Source organism: Lynx rufus, unplaced genomic scaffold, assembly GCF_022079265.1.
Source record: "Lynx rufus isolate CCGP_SWC_20201006 ecotype Redwood Valley unplaced genomic scaffold, mLynRuf1.p SCAF_26, whole genome shotgun sequence".
Lineage (NCBI taxonomy): Eukaryota > Metazoa > Chordata > Mammalia > Carnivora > Felidae > Lynx > Lynx rufus.
This window is the reverse complement of record NW_025814841.1, coordinates 6,052,479-6,077,427: the sequence shown is the minus strand read 5'-3', so window position 1 is coordinate 6,077,427 and position 24,949 is coordinate 6,052,479. Positions and strand designations below refer to the sequence as shown.

The 24,949-nt window shown below is 49.6% G+C and overlaps 2 long non-coding RNA genes across 4 annotated transcripts in view; one reads left to right on the top strand and one right to left on the bottom strand.

The window, feature by feature from the left end:
• The first annotated feature begins 10,352 nt into the window (after positions 1-10,352).
• LOC124518994 (uncharacterized) lies at positions 10,353-15,943 on the top strand. Its single transcript, XR_006963966.1, has 3 exons — positions 10,353-10,524; positions 12,665-12,769; positions 15,616-15,943. It is a non-coding gene; the product is annotated as an uncharacterized LOC124518994 (long non-coding RNA).
• The window catches only part of LOC124518993 (uncharacterized), a 33,782-nt gene continuing 22,786 nt past the window's right edge, over positions 13,954-24,949 (bottom strand). For 2 of the 3 annotated variants that reach the window (XR_006963964.1, XR_006963963.1), the window contains exon 6: positions 18,735-20,218. This is a non-coding gene — a long non-coding RNA (uncharacterized LOC124518993). Of the gene's footprint in view, positions 15,437-15,601; positions 15,692-18,734; positions 20,219-24,949 lie in introns of those variants that run through there. The other variant, XR_006963965.1, reaches the window with a different exon arrangement.

Here is a 24,949-nt window from a genome sequence, read left to right as displayed (position 1 = left end):
CATAGTAACTGCTTAAAAAAAAAATGTTAGCCATTAGAGTGCACTCATGAGAATATGCAGTTATTGTCTGACAGCCAGTCAGGAGCGAGGAGGCAGTGAAGAGATGTGGTCAATGGGGGAGGGAACAGGTGTATGCCGAGGTGGGGTGACTTTGGTATCTAGCCTTTCTGAGCCTCAGTTTCCTCATTTGGAAAATAGGAATTACACAAAACGACACTTGCAAATCTTTTTTTTTTTTTTTTTTTTCAGCGTTTATTTATTTTTGGGACAGAGAGAGACAGAGCATGAACGGGGGAGGAGCAGAGAGAGAGGGAGACACAGAATCAGAAACAGGCTCCAGGCTCTGAGCCATCAGCCCAGAGCCTGACGCGGGGCTCGAACTCCCAGACCGCGAGATCGTGACCTGGCTGAAGTCGGACGCCTAACCGACTGCGCCACCCAGGCGCCCCGACACTTGCAAATCTTATATCTGGAAGCAATAAATATTCACAACTACATTTTGCAGATAAGGAAACTGAGGCACAAAGAAGTTAGAAACTTACTCGAGGTTACCAGCTGATACGTGGGAAAGCTGAGATGTGAGCCAAGGTCATCTGCCTTCATTGTAGAAAATACAACATGTTCTTTTTTTTTTTTCTATTATGGGCTGTTAACAGGATAACATTTGCCCACCAAAGGGATAAATGTATTCCTAAGCCTAATTTTCAGTAAATGTTTTCTTTATCTTTTTGTGATAGGCTAGCAGCTTTAAAGTAGAGATCATCTAAAAATCCATCTGAGCTGACATCTATCTAGACAGAACAGATTCTTCTGGGGTTAATGACCGTTAGTGGCTGATAGGGGCTTAAGCTCCAGTATACCCAAATCCACATACCAAACTGGAAAGACATCCCGATAATACTAAGAGGCGTAAAAGTGCCAGCTGACACTTTATTTCAGGTGGTATTCAATACCACAAAAGTAGAAAGGAGGTTCTGGAGAAGCTCCCTGGGAATCCCTGCAGGGTAGGTTTGACCTGGGCTTATAAACTAAAGACAAGCTCGGGGGGCCTGGGGACCCTGGCCTGACTCCCACCTCTGCCAATTGTATTGTTATCTGCTAATTCTACCTCCCCAGGCGAACTCAGCTTTGTTATTCAGCGACGCCCATTTGTGGTTGACGCATCCGTGGTCCCGGGAACTTCTACATAATCAGCGACTCACAAGTGAAGTGTGCCGACCACGTGCTTTAAAAAAAACTTAGGGTACTTGTTAAAATGCAGATTCCATGCCTTTCCCCGGTTCTACTCATCTTATCCTCTGTGAACAAGGCTGGGGAAACGTGCATTTCTGACAAGTCCTCCAGGTGATCGCAGGCCAACCCATTCAGCCTGTACCCCACACCCCGGGCAGGTGGAACAGCCCCAGAGAAACCTGCCTGAACCACGACGCTGCGGATCTGTCGCGAGGCTTTGCCTTGAGCCCCCAGATCATGATCCCCTTGGAGGTGGCATCCTCGGGGACGGCAGCTCCTGCTCAGGGCCGTGTGAGAGCTGCGAGGGTGGGGGCTGGGTGGGGGTGACCTTGGTCCTGGACTTGCCCAGGGTGAGTGCAGGGCTTTGTAGGAGAGAAGCCACCTCTCTGGCTTTTGTCCCTGCTAGCTCATTAGAGGAGCCGGCTTCAGGAAAGAAGCGCATTCTTCCGGGAGGGGGCCGTGTGGCCACACGCCCAGCAGTCAGCCGTGACTCAGCTTTGGCCGGCTGGCGCCCGGGCCTGGGGCTGAGCCGGACAGGAAACAAAGAACCGCTCGAACGCGCCCTCCCGGGGCCGCGCCGCACCTGCCGGCCTGCCGCCGCCCCCCTCCCGGAGGCGGCCTCGGCGGGCGGCTGTTGCCGGGCGGGCGGGGCCCTCCGCGGTGGCCCGCGGGCTCTCCCGGCCGCACCCCGTCCTCCGCCCTCCGAGCCGCCCCCCTCCCGGCCGGAGCCACCGCCCCGTCCCGCGCCTCGCGGCTCTGCGCCTGCGCGCGCTGCTCGCGGCGCCCCGCTCGCCCGGCGCCGGGCTCTCGGTGCAGACCGGCACCCCGCGAACTCACCCGAAGCGGCCTCCCAGCGTCCAGACAGTCGGGGTTCTTGAGAAGGAGGCTCCCAGCCCTCGTCCTTCCGCAGCCGGTCTCTGCCCAGCCGCACGCACCGGCGGGAAGGAGACCCGGCTGGGCACTGCCCCGGCACCGGGTCTCCCCGGCCTCCCACCCCCGACTGCGTCGCTGTGCTTTGGGAGGGGACGGCAAGTCGCTGGTGGCTTCTACCTTCCACAGCCTTCAGCCTGTCCTTTCTTCCTGACAGGGGTCTCAGAGGTTGCTGCCCCTTAGAATCACCTGGGGAGCTAAACCGCGAAACAAAACAGAAGCAAACCCCTCTGATGCCTAGGTTGCCCCCAGCCCCCTGAAGTCTGAACCACGGGTGTGTGTTTGCAAAGTTCCCCAGGTGATTCCAGTGTTCAGCCAGGGCTGCGGAGGGCGGACCACGGACCCAGACCCAGGCTTCTCAAACTTTAATAGGCACTGAAATCACCTGGGATCTTGTTAAAATGCAGGTTTCGATTCAGTAGGTGTGGGGCGGGGCCTGCGAGCCTGCATTTCTAACAGGCTCCCCAGTGATGCTGAGGCTGCTGGTCTGGGGGTACATCTAGGGCTGAGGGACACTTCTGTAAGTGCTTCTTGTCCCTTTACCTTTCTCTTGTGATGTCATGGAGAAGATGTGGGCCGTGGAGCAGATGGCCAGGGGTTGGAATCTCACCTCTGCCACTCTCCTAGCTTGGTGAATGAAGACAGACCCCAGTCCTTTATGCGTGAGATTGGGGTGTGATAGTGACCTTGCAAGTTTCTGGCAAGTTTGATATGAGATGATGTATGGAAGGCACCTGGCACTCAGTGAGCTGTCAGTGAATATCAGCTCTCTGAGGATGGCTAAGCTCTCTATCGGCCCTCATGGCAGAATCAGCCAGGAAAAGACAAGTAGAGGAAGGAACCTTCCAGGCTCCCTCTTCCCTGCTCTCTGCCCTCATAGGAGGACTGCTGGGCTGAAGCCAAAACTCCACTGTCGGGTGGGGATGGGGAGCAGAAAAGGAAGCGGGCTGAGTTGGAGGGATGAAGGGTAAGGAGGGTCCCCGTGAGAGCCCTGAGGAGGCCTGAGGCCCTGGGAGAACAGTCCCGCTGGAGGCAGACAGCAATGGTAGCAGGAAGAGTGACCTGAGCAGGTGGTGAGTCACGGAAGGCTGGAGAGCAGTGGCCATCAAGGGTCAGGATCCCCGGAGACAGAGAGAACAGGAAGGGGATGGCCCCAGGAGAGAAGATGACTATACCTGGGGAGCTGCCTGTCCGTCCCATTGCCCCTTGGAGGAGTTAAGTGTGCAGGCTTTCCCTGGAGGCTGTGTGAGGCTGTAGCCTGTTGCTAGTCATGTGACCTTGGGCACCGTGACTTAAGCTCTCCAGCCTCAGTTTCTTCATCTGTAAAATGGAGCTGTAATCACTAACTCAAAGGATTGTTGTCAGAACTAAGAAAGGCGATCCTGTAAAGCCCTCTTATTAGCGACTGACACACAGCCAGTCCTCCGAGGGTGTTTGGTATTGTGATTTCTCCTGTTGGAGAGATGAGCAGCTGGAGGCTTGCTCCCCAGGAACACCCAGGTCTGTGCTCCCCTCGCTCCATCATATAGGTGGAAAAAGATCACACAGGGATTTTTTAAGCTCCCCAGACGATTCCAAGGGGCAGTGACCTTTGAGAACCACTGGTAGAAGGGAGGAGATGCTGAAGTCTGGGGGGGGGGGGGTTGGGGGGGTTGGGTAGAAGCCACCAGCAACTTGCCATTTCCTCCCAAACCTCTTGGGCTCCCATTCGGTCAAACACCCCTTTCAAACCGACTTTATGACTTGGTGAAGGGCCCACCATGCCTGCTTGTGGTGGACTCCAGCCAGAATATGTCTCAGGTGGTAGCCCAGCGAAGGGGTTGGAAGTCAGAAGCTCCGGATTAAATCTCACTGCCTCCCTCGGGACTGGTGGTGGCGTCCACGGGCAGTGACGTTGTGCTAGTCCCGAGACGTGCGAATGCTCTCTTAGGACCTGCCCGAGCACAAGGCACATTTAGGATGTTCTCTTCTAAATGCACATGAGATTGGAAAACTGCAGTCTCTTTGAAAGCGCAGGCCTCTGATCTGCTGTAGTTCCAATGGGCAGCTCAGTAGGCCGGATTTTTAAAAACAAGCTTTCTTCTTGATGCCCAGAGCTCACGGGCATCAAGCAAGCAACGAGCCTAGAGCTGAGGTGTGGGACACCCACGGTCCACCCTGAGCCCTGCTGGTGCCGTGTTCCCTGCATTATTCTGTGATCATTGCCTTTCACGACCTTTTCTCCTCCCCTGGACAGTCAATTTTGTGAGAGTTTCCATCACCCAGCAAAATGCCTGCCATTTAATCAGTGCTTGCTAAGTGCTCATTAACAATGCAAGAATAACTGAGCTGCTGGAGCTGGGGCAGGCCCTTCACTTCGGTTTCTCCTGGGCCTCAATTTTTTCATGCATAAAATGGGGTTTGGACTAACTTTGATCTCTTAGGCTCCCTCTTGCTCTTACAGCCGCTAAATTTGAATTCTTCTTCACTCGGTCATAATCCACTTTACTTTTCCTTCCCAGGTACATATTCCTACCTTTGACCTTGATTTTGTGTTTTCTCCTTACTCAAATTGGTGGATGAGCTTTAGAAAATGATTACAAATGCCCTGCCCATTAAGGCCTGAAATTCCTTTATTTTCTCAATCAGTTCTTCTTGGTTAGGCCATCCATCTATTTGTTTGTTTTTTAATGTTTATTTTGAAAGAGGGGTGTGTGTGTGTGAAAGCAGGGGAGGGGCAGAGAGAGAGAGAGAGAGGGAGAGAGAGAGAGAATCCCAGGCAGGCTCTGGGCTGTCAGCAAAGAGCCCGACGAGGGGCTCGATCCCACAAACTGCGAGATCGTGACCTGAGCCGAAATCAAGAGTTGGCCGCTTAACCGACTGAGCCACCCAGGGGCCCCCATCTGTTTTTTGTTAGAGGCTCACTGGGCTGATCATTCTGGGCTTTCTCTTCTCTGATCATGTTGGCAGCCTCTGCAACATCTTTGGACACATCACTTCTGTGGCCTTGGCAGGATACACATCTGCACCCCCTTTCCTTTGCCCAGATCAGGGGAGGTGCCGCTCTCTTCCCCCCAGTGCATGATGTGGTCACCGGACGCAGCACGGGCCCACAAGAATATCACCACCCACAGGATTAGATGAGCGTCAGCACCCCCGTCCCCTCTAAAATAACTTCCACGTTTACCTGTTGGGGCTGAAGGAGTCCAAATAGAATGCGGATTCTGAAGGGAATCTTTTCCCCTTCAGGAAAGCTGCCACAGTGCGATTTTTCCATGATGTTGGCCTCACGCTTGGATATTTGCCACTGATGAGTCAGCATGTGTGGTGCTGTCTGTAAAGGCGACCACGCACAGGCCATCTTTATTTGCATGTGCTGGTCCTCTCATCAAAAGGTAGAGGTGATGCCCTCCCCCTTGAATCTGTGCTGGCCCTGGGACTGGCTGTGACCAATGGAAGGAGATAGAAGGGATACTGTTCTGGTTCTGGGCCGAGGCCTTGTGTTCCCTGAGCCTGAGCCACCAGGTAAGGTGCAGGCTATTCTGCTGGGCAGAGAGCCAGCAGTCAGCCTCAAGGCCCCTAGGGTGTCTGCCCCACCTGGCTGACACCACATGGGACAGTCCTGAGACGGCACAGATGAGCTCTGCCCAAAGTCCTGGCCCACAGAATTGGGAGCAATAAAATCATTTCGTGGTTTAAACTGCTCAGTTTTAGAGCAGTTTGTCACATAGCAATAGATAACGGAGACATTATACTCTCTGGACCTTCATTTCCTCATTGGCAAAATGGTGGGTCTGCCTTCCATCTTGGAGGCCAAGCCAATGCCTCCGTAAGCAGCATCAGACTCTCTCACTGTAAATAAACCTCCTGACATCTGGTCTCCAAACGAGGGTTGAAATCAGGAGAAGTGCCCCTGAGTCCGAAAGACCACCAGCACTGGTGCAACTGAAATTCATCAAGAATGTAGTGAGAGCACTGGCTTTGGAGTGAGACTTCCTAGCTTCGGCTTCCAGTTCTGCCACTTCCTGGCCCCCCCATCTTGGACAAGTCTCTTTCTCCAAGTCTCAGTCTCCTCTCCTGTAAAATGGGGATAAGAATAGTGCCTCCGTATAGGATTAATGCGAGGAGTAGCTACAATATTGCCCATATATTACCCAGCACGGTGCCTGGAATGTTGAAGGTATTCAATAAACGGTAGCATTCCCTTTGCTGGCTCTTATGGTATTTTTTTTTGTTTTTATATCTTTCCATTGAGGAAGTGTAAAATAACCAAAACATGATAACCTAACCTTGCCCCAGTCAATGAGAAAATGAAATTACGTATTACCAGGGGGCATCCATAGCACGGGTGTATATTATCGTCGTAGGTTCAGAGAGAATTTAAGTGATTTCTTTGGTGTAAAAAAAAAAAAAAAAAAGCAGACTGCAGGGGAAGGGCAGCAGGAAGAAACTGAATGATTTGCTTTCATTTCTAAAAAGATATTCATGATTAGAGGAAGGACGGATGAAAGGGATGAAAAAATTAATTTGTGGCTTTGTCAAAATCAAGCCCAAGGAAGCTGCACATTGGTTCGCACATTTTTAGAGAAAAACAACAGTGGAACAAGAGAAATCAGAACCTAACCTTCTACCATCTGCCACAGATGATTCTGTAGCTCTCTACCAGAATCTCATTAGCATCTTCTAAGAGGCTGATTGTGCCACCAGCGAAACAGTGGTGGAGAAAGGGCCACTCACCCGCAGGGCACAAACTCCACCTGACTCTGCTCTGGCAGTGAGGTGGCTGGATAGGAACGTGGTCCTCTCTCCCGATTCCCTCCCTCGCGCAGGAAGTCCCCGGGCAGACAAAAGCTTCAGCAAGGAGAGAGTTACCCTTTAAAATCTCTGCTCCAGGCAGCAAGAACAAGGAGGAGGAGTGATTGGCCTAGCAAAGACAAGAATAACACCGAAAACCCACATTTGCTTCTAGTTCTGGGCCTCCTGGGTCTACTCTCCTCCTGGCTACATTTTCAAATGCTACATTTTCTGGAGCTTTTTAAACCCGGGCCTGCCAGATTGGAGGTGCCGGGGAAAATGGACCCCTCCCCCACCTTCCCAGCTCCTCAATCCTCCCACCTTGCCTCCCAAAGGAAAGCAAGACAATACAAGACTGTTCTCCAGTGGCTTTCACCTACTCAGGAGCTGTGAAAAGAATTTTGAGCTTTGAAAGGAAAATCTCACAGGAAAGGGGGCCAAGTCCAGAAGATGATTCCCCAGAAGGCTTTAAGGAATTCTGATGTTTCTTACCATTTCCTTAAATCCCCCTTTCTGGGGAAATGTGTGAGGCTGGAACCTGTGTGAGTGTGTGTGTGTGTGTGTGTGTGTGTGTACATACATACATACATACACACGTGCAGATGCTCACACATACATGTATACATACAAATATGTATGAACGAAGCAAATACCACCCAATGGTCTACTCTCTCCAGGAAGATTGGAATCCATAAGATTCTGGAAATCTGCTAAACCCTTCGGGGACCCATAATTCACTGGACCCTTTTACTGGGGCCAGAACTATAGAAACCCAAATCCAAAGGTTTGCTTTGATCCCATCCAGTAGGATTTCAACCCAGGGTTACTTGACTCCTTTGCCCCAATCTCCTTGTCTACAGACGTCCCAGGTCCCTAAGCAATGTATTGCCTCTTTGGTGTCCTCTTTTCCCCAAATACTCTGATCACACTCCTTTCTTATGGAGATCCCCCGAGGACTTCAGAATTCATATGGGCAAATGGGTAGGTCTACAGGGAAGGTGATAAACTAAAACTAGATTAGATACACTCCAAGTCACAGGACTTTTTTAAAAATGATTTTTAAAAAATGTTTATTTGAGAGAGAGCGCGCGCGCACGTGCGCATGCAAAGCTGGGGAAGGGCAGAGAGAGAGAGAGAGAGGGAGACAGGATCCGAAGCAGGCTCTACGCTGTCAGAGCTGACACGGGACTTGCGTTCACAAACCATGAGATCATGACCTGAGCTGAAGTCCGATGCTTAACCGATTGAGCCCCCCAGGTGTGCCAAAACTCAGTTTGTTTAATGCCGTAAGAACTTGGGCTGGAACTTCCGACCTTCTAGGTTCATCATTCATGAAACCAAATGACAATGCTGAATTACTTTCAGGAGGGTCTCAGCTAAGACTGTGAAAATTAGCACCAGTGGAACTTAACATGAATTAGTTGGTCCTTTATGGTTGTGAGGAACCCCAACTAGCTTAAGCAAACAGCAGCTCGAGCACGGACTCCCATCACTGAGCCAGAGGCTCCGTTAAAGCCACAAAAACTCTCTTCTGGTTTTGTTCTCTCCTAATGGCTGATAGGCAAAGGGAGGTATGGATGCAGACAGTTCCATTCTTCTGTCATCGCAGCTCAGCAACCCCCCGAGAAAGAAAGGTTATTCTCCCAATATCTGTAAAGCCAAAGGACCCTTTTCTGATTTGGTGTGGCTGGGATCACGCATCCACCTTTAGGCAACCACTGAGGCCAGGGGGATGGGATCCACGAATGACACTGGGTGGGGGATGGGACGGTAACTCCAAGGAAGAGAGGGCTGCCATTACCAAGAGCAGGGGCAAGGGACGCTGTTCACACACACACACACACACACACACACACAGGTGTTTGCACCATGTGCAAGAAACACATTCAACATTCACCAGATCTTTCTCTTCCTTTGCCTTCAGATTCAGCTTTTACAGCCTAGGTGCTAATTGGAGGAACCCTGAGTCATGGTCTGATGCATGTTTTCCCACACTACCAGGCAATTCTACAATCCTCAGCGGACACTGAGTGGGTGCCTACAACTCAGCTCAATTCTGACACTTCCCGGAGATGGCATCAGATCCCACAGGTGAAGGGCTCCCTCCCACAAGACTACCCTCCACGCCAGATGTCACTTGCCAGTCCAAGCTGTCACCTGGGCTTCTGACTGGCCATAAATTGGGGGGCCCCCACAACACCCTCTTCAGGTTTGATTAATTTGCTAGAGTGGCTCACAGGACTCAGAGAAACATTTACTTACATTTACCAGCTTATTATAAAAGAGATAAATAAACAGCCAGATGAGAGGTCCATAGGGTGAGGCCTGGAAGGGTCTGGAGCGCAGGAGCTTCTGTCCCCATGGGAGTGGGGTGTGCCACCCACCTGGCACCTGGGTGTGTTTACCCACCAGAAGCTCGTCAAATCTCGTTACTCAAGAACTTGAATAGAGTTTAACCTGCAGCCACCAACACCCCCTTCCCTCTCTTTCCCAAAGGTCACGGGTGAGGCTGGAAGGTCCAACATTCTAATCGCTGGACCTTGCTGGTGGTGGCCAGCCCCATCCCGAGGCGATCTGGCATTCCCAAGCTGAATCACCTCATTAGCATAACCTCAGGTATACTCCCCGGGGGCCCCCAAAGATACTCCTGTCACTCAGGAAATCCCAAGAGTCTTAAAGATCTTTGTGCCAAGAACTGGGGACAAGGACGAAATGTATTTATTACACCCCACATGGTTAGGCATCAGATGCTAGCAAGGACAAAACAGAAGGCATTAAGCCGGACTCCTGCCTACACTTCTGTGCATTTTCGGGGCTAAGGCTATTCCCAAGGCTTGGTTTCGCTCCTTGCGGCCATCACCGTGACCTCTGCCAGCAGCCCCGCCCTCACGCAGTTACTGACCTGATCCCAAAGTCGCACGGCTCACCCGCACCAGGGAGACGGCCCGGGGCCACCCTCGCCCCTGGGACCGATTGTTGGAACAAGTATAAAAGAGTCCCTACCTCCCTCAGACCCAGCCCGACACCTTCCTGGCCCCGGCACCTTGAGCCGGCGCCCCTTGGCCGTGCAGATTCAGAACGTGTTACCTCCTCCCGCCTCTGAGGCCTGCGTGTGCTTAGCGGTGGCTCGCGGAACGACACAAGCGGACGCCAATGTGTGCCAACGCCGTTCTGAGCGCTTTCATGATATTCATTTATTGCATACTCACACCGCCCTATGTGGTATGCATAATTATTGTTATCCCCACCTTATAGATGAGCTAACGGGGGGGGGGGGGCGCTGAAAGGCTAATTCACGTTAGGTCATGTGGCATCTAAGTGGCAGAAGTGAGAAACCTCAGGCATTAAAGGGAAGTGGGTAAGTACGCAGACTCTAAAATAAGACCAACTTTGTCACACCGTGTGACCTCGGGCAATTTGCTTCTCTCCTCTGAGCCTCGGTTTCCCCATCTGTAAAATGGAACTGGACATTCTCAGTATATTCCAAGACTCTTCCGCCGGCTCCTTCGTGGCCTATACTCTCCTCCCAGGTGCTGTCATTCAGCCTTGGGCCTTTGAAAGTCATCTACACATCGATGGTTCTCAAAGGTAGGTCTTCAGACTATTTCCCGCAAACTCCTGCCTCTTGAACGTTTCCACTCGAACGTTCGTCTGCATCTCGAATTTAGCAAAATGGAACTCTTGCTTTTCTTCGTCAAGTTCCTTCCTTCCCCGGTCCTCCCAGTCTCGGGGCATGGTACCACCACCCACCCCGTTTCTCAGGCTAAGAATCTAGAATCTAAATTGTATTCCTCTTTTCGCTCACCCCATAACCAATCGTTCATTAAGTCCTCTCGGCGCAACCTCCCAAGTATATCCTGAATTCTGGTCATTGTCACGGCGGCTTCCACCGTCGCAGACAGAGTTTTGGCCCAGAGTCTGCCTGGATCACACAGCCTTCTAGTGAATCTCCTCGACCCCATCCCTGTCAATTAGATCATTTCATGTCTCTGCTTACAGCCTTTCTGCGACTTTCCACTGCTTCGGGATAAAATCGTTTCCATGATCTATCCGGTCCTCCTTAACCTGGCCTCTGCTTTCTCCTCCAGACCCTCCTGCCTGCTCTTTTCTTCTTGTTCCGTGACAGCAGTCTGTTCATCTATTTTGGTCACTGCTACATTTCGAGGGCCTAGAACACCGCCTGCGGCATATTACCCTTTTTTGTTTTTTTTTCTGTTACATTGCCTGACTACCCCCCACCCCGCGAGAACGTGCCTCAATGACAGAGACCTTGTCTATCCACTCGTAGCTATATCCCAGCATCTAGAACAGTGCTTGCCACATAGTAGGTGCTCAATAAGCAACGGTGAACTGACTGACGAACACTTACGGTTGTTGCAAAGATTAAACATAAGAAAACAACCTCTTTGGAAAGCTGGAGGTCTCTAATGAAGCTAAGCACACACTTACAAGGACCAGCAAATCTACCCCTGTGTATATATACAAGAGAAAGGAGTATAGTACATACATCCATAAATTGCCTTGGACAAAAATGTTCATAGCGGCCTATTTATAATAGTCAAAAACCGGAAATAACCCAAATGTCCATCAAGAAGGGAACTGACAAATTGTGGTCTATTTATATAATGGGATAGGATTCGGCTTAACATGGCTGAATCTCACCGACGACGTATTGATCAAAAGCAGCCACACGCAAAAAAGGACATATTGTGTGATTCTATTTATATGAAACTCAAGAATAGAGAAAACTAATCCTGGCTGCGCCCGGTGACCCCTTTCCAGTGCCACTCGTGCTCTGAGTGGTGCGCACAGCCTTTGTGATACGCGGAAGTGAGGCAACACTGGTTCGAAGGGGAAGGATTTGCATGAACAAATGGTGGAGGGGTCAGTGCGGATACTGTGGGTGGAAAGAATGTCGATGGCCTTGGTAATTTTGGAAAGCCATGTGCAAGGCTGTCCTGGCCGACAAAGGTTTGTGGAACAGCTGGAAAAACACAGAACTTTCAAAGAACACCAAAGAGGATGCTGTGGCTTCACGCAGGAATCAGATCTCAAAATGTAAAGCGCACGATGAGTGTGACCCCACCGGTGACCGTTGCTGCTGCGGCAGGTGGCTTCCTGCCCGGTGCTGGGAGGAACCCGGGAGGGTGGGGGGAGGGTAGCAGCAGATCTTTTTCCTGTTCCCTGGGCCCTTGTCTCCAGGGCTGCAGGGGTGAAGGTGCTCCTCCATCTAGTGGTGGAGCAAAGCCCTTTGGGGGGCCCTTTTCACTTCATCTGAAACTCTGCCAGTGAGAACAGGAAGAGAACGGTTTCGTAACACGTATCTACATACTAAGTAGTGAGGTGTCTACTTAAGAACCAAGAGATCAAGATTTCCTTTATAAGAAAAGCCCCCAGAGGCAGCGCACAATGGCAAAGGCCCTCTGTCCATCACTCCCCTCGCATCCACCTTGCAGCCATTTCTCCGTCGTCCATCTGTCACGTTGCAGCAATGACTTTAGCTGGTTGGGAAACACGGCTATCAAAATTAACAGCTCGGTGTGTAACCAAAACCTTGTGAAACCTAAAGGAAAGCTGAATTCAGCAAATGTGCAACAGCAGGGCGGCAGAAATCAACCACAGTCGCTGGAGACCCTCGGGGATGCAGATAGGCATGGCTGGGGATGTTTGATTAGGTCGGCACTGATGCTAATTATGTACAGGTATTTACTGTGCTTTCTCTCCTCAGATACACCACACCAAGACTGATTAAAAAAAAAATCCTCCGCTTTCTGGAAGGCTGGGAACGTGTTCTGTTGTTCCCAATGATGTCCGGTTTAGAAAAGGGAATATGGTAAGTGCTATTCCGAACAAGTGGATAAGCACCAGTGAGGATTCCATGTGTCCCTCCAATCATCTTTTGTTTAAAAAAAAAAAAGTGGGGGCGCCTGGGTGGCTCAGTGGGTTAAGCGTCCGACTTCAGCTCAGGTCATGATCTCACGGTTTGTGAGTTCGGGCCCCGCGTCGGGCTCTGTGCTGACAGCTCAGAGCCTGGAGCCTGCTTCGGATTCTGTGTCTCTCTCTCTCTTCTCTCTGCTCCTCCCCTGCTCATGCTCTGTCTGTCCCTGTCTCAAAAATAAATAAAACATTTTAAAAAAATTAAAAAAAAAAAGTGCCTTCCCACAAGAGCTCCTCAACCTGAAGATAAGTGAGTAAAGGAAAAGAGAGGTCAAAAGTTGGAGGAAATGGAAATTTGGGTTTCAGTTTGAATCGAAATACCGTGTAGTCAGTACCTACGGGTGACAGTGTTGTTAGAAGATTATCCTGGAGTGAATTCAAGAGGTGACCTATGAGATCAGTCATCTGTGGGCGGGACAAGGAGTCAGTGAATAAGCAACTCCAGGGAGTGAAGAACCTGTAATCCCCGTCCAGGCAGCCAAGAGACCAGCCAGGCATTGTCCCAGCGATGCAATAACCTGTCACTTGCGGTGGCTAAGACACCTGAAGAAAAGACCCCATCAAGCCCAAATCCTATCCATTAGGGAAAATGGCTGAAGCAAAACATGCTGACAATTAATTGTATCAACCATGATGACGTGTAACCAGTTTTATTTAATTAGATGATACATACAATTTTCCCCTGGTCGATCCTCTTAGATCTTTGAGGGAATTGCTGTCTCATCCCAAATGCGTCTGGTGTGTTGTCGATCAAGATTCCTGGTCACTGGAGTGGCTTGTACCCCAGCCCTCTGCAACAGTGATCAGAATAAGAAGGACGAGCAGGGATAGGGGTGGGGGGGCGCCTGGGTGGCTCCGTCGGTTAATCATCGGACTCTTGTTTTCAGCTAAGGTCGGCTCAGGTCATGATCTCACATTTTGTGAATTCGAGCCTGGAATTGGGCTCTGAGCTGACAGCTGGAGATTTTCTCTCTCTCTCTCTCTCTCTCTCTCTCTCTCTCTGTCTCTCCCTCCCTCCCTCTGCCGCTCCCCTGATCTTTCTCTCTCTCAAAAATAAATAAATAAATAAATAAATAAATAAATAAATAGAAAGAAAAGAGGACCAGCAGGAGACGGATGAAGCAGGACAAATCCTCTGACATGCAGAATGCAGATACTGAAAGATGCTTTGTTAATTGCTTCTTTTTTTTCTATCGAGACTATGATAGGAGGGTAGACATCTGAGGCCATGGCGGGACAAGCTTTCTGTAGAATGGAACCCGACAGAGAGAAGCAAGTCTGATGAAGAGATCATCTGCGCAGTGGTTCTCAGCCTCGTCTGCACGCTGGGATCCCCTGAGCTTTATATCCGCTGGTGTCTGGGTCCGACCCTAGAAATTTTTAGTTAATTGGTCTGAGTGCAGCCTGGGCCTCAGAGACTTTAAAAAAAAAACCCTCTGGGTGATTCTTACGGAGAGCCAGAAGCCACAACCTCTCATCTAGAAGCTCCCCATCCCATCCTCAGGGGCTTGACTCAACAGCTCTTCCTGATTCGGTACCCCATCTCGGGGCCCGCGGGTGCCAATGACTTTTCTTTGTTTGCTCGGATTAGTTGGAATTGAATTTCTAGCGTTCTCGGCCGAGAGAGATCCAAGCAAAAAACTAAAAAGACTCTAATCACAACTAGCACCATTCAACATCAAGGATGTGCGAGGCAGTTTGCAATGCTTTTCTTACATTAACTCATTTAATTTAATCCCCATGTCCCCAGAGTCAGAAAACTATTATGGCCCCCGTTTGACAGATGAGGAAATGAGACCTCAAAAGATGAAGTGATTTGCCTAAATGGACACAGCCTATAAAAACAGAGGTGGAATGTGAACCCAGAGACTTCCTTAAGAGAAAAGGCCCAACTGCACCGGCTTGCACAATTATTTAACATATCGAAGGAACGGAGATGGGGCAGAATGGAGGTTGGCTGACCGAGGGGCTCATTCTGAGCCACCGGACACCCCAGTTCTCGCCACCTGTCCCCTCCGCTCGCCGTGATGGCCTCTTCCTCAGGCCGGCCGTCCTCAAACTCACCGGGTTGCAGGCCCGCAGACATCGTTTCCTCAGCCCATAACTTGCCTGTTGAGCTATGGTAAATGGGTGGAAAGAGGAGTTAGCTTTTTAAGATCAGACTCCTTTAAAAAAGCACCTTTGCCCATAGGAAGAGTGAGTATCAGACTCCTCCTAGAGCATATTGGAGTCATCTTCTCCATGATTCCAAACCTTCCTTTTTATTTCCTGAGCCTGGCTTGGACCTTGGCATTCTCGCGGGCAGCGAGATCTGCTACTTGGGCTCCGCTGTCTCTTTTCATTGGGCAGAAACACCTCGCGCCAGAGGCCTCCAGTCGAATTCGTCTCCCGCTTCGTCATGGGGAAGGGGAATGGGGGGGGGCATCAGGATGTGCTGGGCCTGCGGCTCTCAGCCGGGGTGCTGAAGCAGCCGGGAGGGGTGCATTTTCGGTGGTCACGAGGATTCAGGGAGGACCATGACCGTTAGCGCGTCGAGCCGGAAAGGCCAGGGGTGGTGAACTCCCTGCAGTGTGTGAGACAAGCCCATGCTTGTGAGCTACGTGATTTCTGAACATCTCATTGAACGTTCCCACGGGCGGGGGGGGGGGCGGGGGGGAACCTGTTCAAAATCATCTGAGCTAAAACCTACTTCTCTTTTATCTATGCACCCAAAGCATTTTAAAAATACCTCGTATGTTCCAGGAGAGCAACGACCGCGTACGTCAAAGGAACACCGTGCTCGGTTTTGTTCAGAACTTTCCCAGGAGTCGTTCGCTGCCTTAGAAAAAGCACATGAGCAATGCCAACGCCATTCATGGAATTCGAGTCTCCACTACAACAAGCCTGTGTGGGCCTGCACGGGGAGCTGCCATTCCAGAAGGATTCTGGGGAGGGACCCTAGCACCTGGAACGTCGTTATGCATTTCTTCTAGCGTGGTCCTGCCCAGCACTTGCATGTTGACATACGTCCTATTTTATTCTCAATTATTTTCCTCTTTTTTTTTTTTAAGTGCTTGTTAATGTATTTTGGGAGGGAGGGAGAGAGGGAGAGAAGGAGGGAGAGAGGGAAAGAGAGAATCCCAAGCGGGCTCTGAGCTGTTAGCGCACTCCCGGTCTCGCGGCTCAATCTCACGAGCCATGAGATCACGACCTGAGCTGAAATCAAGAGTCAGACGCTTCACCAACAGAGCCACCCAGGTGGCCCAATTATTTTCCTTTTCTTTCTTGATTTTTTAAAATGTACTTATTTACTTTGAGAGAGTGCAAGAGTGAATGGGGGAGGAGTAGAGGGAGAGAGGGAGAGAGAGAGAGAGAGAGAGGGAGCAAATCCCAAGCAGGCTGCCTGCTGTCAGCACAGAGCCCAACACTGGGCTCGATCCCACAAACTGTGAGATCATGACCCGAGCCAAAATCGAGAGTCGGACACTCAACTGACTGAACCACCCAGGCACCCCCAGCTCCAATTATTTTCCTTTTAAATTCTACTTGGCAACTTAGATCAGGCAGTTGGCTTATCAACAAGAGAAACTGATTTCTCCCGGTTCTGGAGACTAGAAATCCAAGATTCGGGAGATAGCATGATCAGGTTCTGATGAGGGTGGATGGTCATTTTTTCTTTGTACCCTTATAACGCAGAGAGGGACAGTGAACTCTCGGGGGTCTTTTCGAGGGGCACTAATCCCATCCCAGAGAGCTCCACCCTCACAGCCAATTACCTCCCCAAGGCCCCACCTCCTAACACCATCACATTTGGGGTTAGGACTTCAACCTATGAATTTTGGGGGACACATTTAAGGCATAACACTTTGTAATATGGTTAGTGAATTTTTTGAAGTTATACATATAGATAGATTGTATTATCTATAGATTTCATTTCAGTGTAGTACAGAGGAAGCTGTAAAAACATTTGCCGTAAAAAGAGGGTTGTTGGATCTAACAGAATGAGAGCTGCTATTCAGAGCGGTCAAGATGCACCTGTGGCACCAAGAATGGGACTCGCCTCCTTGACACCCGGGCCTCCACAGAGGAGGGTGGAACCTGGACAAAGCGAGGTTCCTTTGGGAAGAAAGAAGTGGGGCTGGGCCGCGGAGCAGGAAGAACGCTGTCCCACTGACCAAACCTACTTGTCCTGCCTTCTACTCCAGCGTCACCCAGCAACCCCCTGATGACCGATGTGGCCTCCTGGCTGCTTGGATACTTGGAAGAATTGGCAGGGGGTGGCTCCCCATGCTGGTGACTAGGGTCCCCGAAAAGGAGCACCCTCGGTCAGGACAGATACACTGACAATCTGATTAATGCATCATTTCCTATGAATTTGGTTACATCAGTCCAGGGCTGCCAAACTGATGGGTTCTGGGTGTGGTGACAAAGTGGCATTCTGGGATTGGCAATGCTGGCGGGGGGCGGGGGGAGGGCGGTGCGGGGCAGGGGGAATAAGCCCGCTGCTAGGCACTGTCACCTTGAACGCCTTTCTGGGTGGCTTCCTAGTTTGTGCTGGCTGCGCAACCTGTAAGCTAATGAAATGTCACACGGGGCCTAGCGCGGAAGAGCCAAGTAAAGGGAGCCACCCTGTTTGGGGGCTGGGATTGGGGGCCACGGAGACAGCTACCTACCTTTCCACAAGTCCCTCCCCACGGTGGGGCTTCCACTGGGTACCTGTGTGTCCCTCACAGCTTTAGACTTCTCTCCCAATGTCAGGGTGCAGTCTCTGAGCCCAGTCCTTCCCTGGGGGTAGGAGAGGGAGCCAACCTCACACAAGCTCCCACTCAGGGACTCATCCCCCAGAGGTGCCATCAGGGAAGTCCCGCTGTACTCACTGAGGAGACAGGAAGGCCGAGGGGTTTGTGTCCTGCTGTGGGCAGGACTTCCTGCTCAGGTTCCTTCCAAATAAATCATTCTGCTTTTGCACCTTAAAAGTGAAGCAGAGGGACACCTGGGCAGCCCAGTTGGTTAAGCATCTTACTTCGGCTCAAGTCATGATCTCACCATTTGTGGGTTTCAGCCCCGCGTTGGGCTCTGTGCTGATGGCTCAGAGCCTGGAGCCTGGAGCCTGCTTCGGATTCTGTGTCTCCCTCTCCCTCTCTCTCTCAAAAATTCATTGATTAATTAATTTTTAAACAAGTGAAACAGAGCAAGCTCCTCAGGCGAAACCACAGTTAAGCGGGCGGTGGGAGAGCATTTAAAACAAGCACCAACACATGAAAACCAATCAAAATATTAAAAGCACGTGGGGTATCTGGGCGGCTCACTCGGTTAAGCACCCGACTCAATTTCAGCTCAGGTCATGATCTCATGATTTGTGGGTTCCAGCCCTGCATCAGGCTCTGTGCTGACAGCTTGGAGTGTGCTTGAGATTCTCTCTCTCTCTCTCTCTCTCTCTCTCTCTCTCTCTCTCTCTCTCTCTCTTTCTCTCTCTCTGTCTCTCTCCCTGCCCCTCCTCTGCTCACTCACACACTCTCTCAAAAATAAGTAAACTTAAAGAAATATTAAAAGCATTAAAAATTTCATGAACCCAAGTCATAGGTCGGTAAGGCCATCAGCTTTCCACCTTTATGAGAAAAGACAGTGGGGGAGGGGTCCTTTCTTTCCATTTCTAAAGGGTGCAGGGTTCAGTATCATGCATGGAGAACTCCAGAAAACCAGGACTCTTTTTTTTTTTAATTTTTTTTTAATGTTTATTTATTTTTGAGAGAGAGAGACGAAGTGGAGTTGGGGAGGTGCAGAGAGAGAGGGAGACACAGAATCTGAAGCAGGCTCTGGGCTCCGAGCTGTCAGCACAGAGCCCGACACGGGGCTGGAACTCACAAACCATGAGATCATGACCTGAGCTGAGATCTGACGCCCAACTGACTGAGCCACCCAGGTGCCCCTGGAAAACCAGGACCCTTAAGCTCGAAGATGGTTTATGTTCCCCACAGACCTGAGGGCCTAGGACCACTCCAGCTATACAAGGTGCCCGGGGGCCACAGGCCCAGGGGTGCTGGCAGTCCTGAGAGTGGAGATATGGTTCTAGCTCCCCGGGGCTACAGCAGCCACCACTGTGAGCCCAGAAAGCGTGGCTGAGGGGTGCTTGCGATTACCAGGACAGCGCCTTCCCTCAGCCTGATGTGCGGCCCAGCATGGCGACCATGGGACTTGCTCTTGACCGCCCATTTGACACATACTGATTACTGAGTGTCTATTCCATGTCAAGCACTGTTCCGAGTGCTCAGGATCGGTGTGGCTGAGGTCAAAATGGAGTGGGGTGGGCCTCAGCGGCTACCGCTTATAGAGGACATCTTTTTTTTCTTTGTGCTTTTTTATATATCAAAGGGGTTTGTGTTGCCTTTAAAGTCAGGGAAAAGGCTATTAAAGTAAGCTACTAGAGATCATTTTTGAATAAATGTCCACAAGGAAAATAAACATGCATAGGAAATACCAGGTAATTCCAGATCCGCAATAACAGTGGACTTTGGACTCCCGGGAGGCCTTAGGGGGTGTGGTCAGAAAACCAACACCAGAGGATTCTCGAGGGCTTGATTCTGAGCTGCCGTTGTTGGAGAAATCCTGTCCTTGAGAGTGTCCTTCCTGGGGGAGGGGGGCGGCTACGTCTGCCGTCCCAAACAACGGAATGTTAAAGGTGCCAAAGATGGACCAGGCCAAAGGTGCAGAAGGGACCCCTGAGGAAGGCGAGCACCGTGTCCATCTGACCACCATCTTATCATGGCCTATAGCACCCAGGCTGTTACCACCTAGGAGGCACTCAACGCGTTACTGAACACATAGCTGTTGGGCAAAGCTTCGTGGATATGGTGACCTGGTCACCGGAGCCTTGAGAGAAGCCTCTGCTCGTTGCATCTCTTCAGCTTGCCTTTGTTTCTCCCTCGGTAACGGCAGGAACCAGTAGGTGCTCTCTGACCACTGCTGACTTTGCTCTCGTCACATTCACCACGTGACCTTGCGTTTTCAGCCTTCCCACGGTGGTCCTTGGTTTAACTTTGTCCTCATGTCGTTTAAACGTGCTCTTTCCTCATCAACTTCTGCTTTCAAAGGCCATGTCCTCTTCTGTCCTCACAAAGATGCAAACACAGTTTTCTAAAATTCTCTTCTGGTTCCCGCAGTACGTTGTTTTCAGAAATACTTTGCCCTTCCTCGAGATTTCAGGATAACGGTGCGTTTCCTTTATATGAAGTATTCTAGAACTTACCCTGCAACGAAGAGTGATCTGTCCGGGTCTACTGATCGCCAAAAGATGCAGTGTGGCTTTCTCTTGGCACCCCTCACTGCCCATCTGGATGTTGGTGGAATCCATTCCTCGGGTCTTCAACTGAAAGAGAGTATAATGTGCACAGCTAGGTGCAATTTCTAATATCCAGAAAGTAGTTACTCCTTTAGTCCCGCTTCGTAAGGTTGAGTCAGAATGTTCTCCTGCATCTAGTATCTGGTTTGTCGACATCCAGAATACATGAAATGTGCGCACATGCACACACACACACACACACACACACACACACACACATACAACCATAGTCCCCAGGATGTACTGTTACCAGAACTCTTCCTGTATCTGTCATCCCCAAAGGTACCCATGTGCTGGACTACACTCTCCCAGGGCACAACTGCCATAAACTATGCCCACCCACCCGCTGCCATCACGTATACATGTACACAACTTTCCACTTATTGTTTTCTGGGAATATATTTATTAAACTGGGACTCGCAGTGTCTAAATAAATGCAGAAAGCGAGAGCTTACTGTTAGTAAGCTTGGGAAGAAAAGAATGAAGTTCTGTCTTGAAGCAAAGAACCTGAGTAATTGAAGAATGGATTTTTGACGTTTTGGGCAGGCCAGACCTTAGGCCTCTAAGCCAAAGGACAAAAATCTAGAGAGAAATAAAATGTCCAGCTTCCTTCTTTGGCATTATAGGCCTACATCGCTTGACGTCATGGAGTAGGTCCTGTGCCCGACTTTCAGTCTCAAGTCGGCCGTATAAGACTTAGAATTACCCTAAATTTCCTCCAAATTCAGGCAGTGGATTTTCCAATTGTCTTAACTTATGGTGGGATTATGAACGCTTACTGTTTTGTGCATCCTGAATACGTATGTTAGTAGAAAGTTAAAAGGCTATATTAGGTATTGGTAAGCAAATTCCATTCCAAACGAGAAACTCTGAGGTATTTCTTACATCTGCATTCATTCAACTAATATTTATTGTGTACAGATCATGTGCCTGGCACAATGGTAGACACTGATAGTGAAAACCCAGCCCCTGCCCTCTTGAAGGTTAGAGTCTAGAAGGTGTTTCAGACTCCGAGGAATCGCGATACAATATGATCAATTCTTCACGATGACATACAAGGAGGTTCTCCCCTGCCCTTCACTCTGGTCCGTGAACCAGGCATCGTGGGAGAAAACCCTGCGGTGAGGCGCTGGGGCTCAGTATTGAAGGGTCTTGAATGTTGTGTTAATAAGTTTGGATTTGGATGGGGAGTCACTGAGGAACGCGGTGCAAGGGAGTGAGTGGCCGGTTTGAAGCTGGGATTTAGGACGTCACTCCAGTAGCCAAGTAAGGGGCTGACTGAGACGGGAGAGGAATGGAGCAGAAAGGCCACTCCAAGAAGCTGGCCCAGTCGTTCAGTGCAGATTGCAGCGCTGAGCCCTTGAATTCAGTGTGAGAGCAGCGGAAACAGAGGGGAGGCAGACAAGTTCAAGAATCTGGTGATCAGCTGCACGTGGCAGTGAGGAGCGGCAGCACCGGGGATGACACAAAGGGACTAGGTCCCTGGAAGATGGGGGGTGTCAGCACCCAAGCAGGAAAGCCAGGAGCACAAGCAGGACTGGGAGGAGATGGATAGTGTGGCTTTGGACTTGAGAGGAAAGCACCCACCTCTCTACTCTTTCCTTCACACACTTATTCACTGTGTGAACTCCATTCTGAAGTTCCAACACATGAGGCGTTGAAAAGTTCTACAAAGAAAAGCCCGAATAAACCACTTGAAGAAGATATTGATGAGATAATTAACCAATGTAATCATGCTAACTCATCACTTAATTTCATATGCTCTGGGGTCAAATGCGGTTAAGCTGGTGCTTTTCATCGTGGAAATGTCCTTCACTCCAAGTGAAGCAATGAACTTGCTTTGTGCTCCCAAAGGATATGTATTATTTGTGATTTTCTGTCTGGAGCCAGTCGGGGCAGAAATGTAGGGACCTTTGCCCAAATCACGAACAGTGTTAAATGTCAAAGCAGAAACAAGGCTCCAGAAATCTGATCATTTCGATTTACACATTAAAAAACAGTCGCTAATTTAAAGGGGGAGGATAAGAATAAACTTGCCTCTGCTTTAGATTTATTATAATCTGGTTCTATTCTCCAGTATTTGGGTTTCTGATAAAACTCCTCTCTGATTTGCCCATCCCTTAGGTCTGTGGGTATAATAAAAGAGAAGTCACAGACCAGTTCTGATTAATTTCCATCATGAGAATCAACTCTTGATTTTCAGGGAGAGAGTAGAGAAGGAATGACATGGGTAATTAAAATCCACAGATAGCACAAACATCCAATTTAACCAACAATTTCAAATCCTCCTCCACTGATTTTTTTTTTTCCCACTAGAGGTGCCAAGTAGCAAGGCTCAGCCCAACTTCTGGGGTGAGATCTAACAAAATGTGAACGAACTCATGAGAAGGCAAGTAGGTGGGCGCAAGAAGAACAATGAGAAGTTGGGGGTTGCTGGCCTTTCTGAAATGGAAAACCGGCCACTCTTTCTCACCCTGTTGGTTTTCTTTAGAAGAATCACAATATCGGCACTGTCGGTTTCACGTGGGGGATGCCAGGCTGAATTCTTAGAAAGGCCAGCTCGCTGTTTGCCCATCGCCGAAAGCAGCTCACAGGCAAAGCACGTAAGATGGGTTTTTTAGTGAGTATAGGCAGAATGAAGGGACAGAGCGGGGGCTCGCCTCCCAGAGCGGAGGCCCTTGTCACTTGCCTCAAGCTTTAAACGCCACCAGTTTGAGCTTCTGCTATGACACAGACCCAACCCAGGCTGCAACTGCCAGCATTTTAGACTTCCTTAGTCCTGGCCCTTTCTGAACGCCTTCATCCGGCCTCTCATCTGCTTGCCATTCAAGGCTGCACATTCTCTAACTAGAATCAGACCTTACTTCTCACTACTCTCCAAATCACATACATCAACCTCTGCCCACATTTACACACTGGTGCTGGAGGGTGTCTGCACTTCTCACCATCTCGTCTTTTCTCATGTCATTCCTTGAACCCCCAAACGTAGGTATTTTTCAAGGTCTAGTCCTTCCGCGAAAGCTTCCCTGTTTCCCCAAGTTCAAAGTGATCAGCACTGTGTTAGTATGTCTTTTGTGACACTTAACCACATTATGCTTTCATTATATCACACTAGCTTATGTGCCCTGTGACTGTAATGTTCTCAGAAATGTGGATCATGACCCACTGGTGAGTTTTGAAATCACTGTGTTGGGTCATGACCTGAATTTTTAAAAATTAAGTAGAAAAAAAATGGAACATTTTAGAGTGCATTACACATAAACATATTTCTCACTTTGGTTTATGACCAAAAAGCTTGAAAGTCACTGCCTCACATAGTTAAGACATTTTCAGCTTCTATGGAACAGAAAGCCTTGAACCAACCAGTTTAAATAACAAAGGATTTATTATTTTATATAAAGAGATGTCTAAAAGTGGAGGCAGCTCTGGGTTGGTTTATCATCGACTTATCAACAATCGAGGACTCAGATTTTCGCCATCTCTGTCATCCTTCCAGCTACCTCCCCTCATGTCTGCAGGATGGCTGCAGGAGTTCCTTGCATCATAACAACATCCAGAGGTCAAAAAAGGGAGCTACTTATTCTTTGGATCTTTTTTTATCAGGAAAGAAATCTTTCTCAGAACCACCTTCCTCCCATCACGCGCAGCAGGACTCCTTTAATTCCTCATTGAAATAAACTGAAATAAAATGAATGCAGTGTCTAGCCAGGCGTGGCAAGGAAAACCAAAATTAGTTTAGATGAGGAGAAGAACACCTTCCCCGAGCACCTGTCCAGTCAGGAAGAAGGGGGAGATTGACGGATCTGAGGTAGGCAAGCAAAAGTATCTTCCAGCTCCATACAGAGTGCATTGGGGTAGGACCAGAGTCTCCTTCCCTTCACAGTCCCTGCCACGCGTACCGCTTTGCAAATCGAGACTGTCACCTCAATTTCCAGTGACAAATTAAATCAATCACTTTGCCCCAAAGTATAAATATTCATGGGATGCACAGATCAAATATCCAACCTGAGATACTGGGAGGCATTCCGCAGGCATGAGTTGCCGACATAGAACTCACCAGGGGCTAGGATTTTTTTCGGTTTTCATTTTTCTACTGCCTTTCTAAACATGAAGGGCTAGATTAGCAACACTGTACATTGTAATACCATTTAAATAATAAAATACATATTTGTCACAATGCAGATGGCAAGTGAAGAGCTCACAGATGGAAATGTGGCTCCTAAGAAGAGACGGTAAATGTGTGACGGTGGGTGTGGGGAGATGGCTGCATCGGGCTGGAGAGACATTACGTCATCCCAGATATGGGCTTTTTTTGGGAACCTGGCAGGATTACTGCTGAATCATTCAGCTAGGCAAATTATTGGCATGTTCGTCGGACAAAGGTCCCTGTAATTAAGCCCTTGTACCGCCACACTCTTTGGCATCTTTCTGCTGATGTTACCATTTAAGGGCAGCCTTGAAAACATGTATACGTGAAATAACCGTATCTACAAGAGTCAGTGGCTTTAGAGCATGGAGCCAGCACTCTTTGTCCTCTCTTGCACGCACACGTATGTGCGTGCATACACGACACACACACACGCACGCACCCCTCATCAGAGAAACCACGGGTTCAGAAAAATTTGAACTGCAGGGACGCCTTTTGCCTCTGAGATTCCGAGAACCCTTCTCTTTGCTGCTGTTACAAACGCCAAGATCCTCCCGTCTGCCCAGTAGGGAAGACTAGCCTTGTGAGTGTCTTGAAATTCCTTGAAAGAC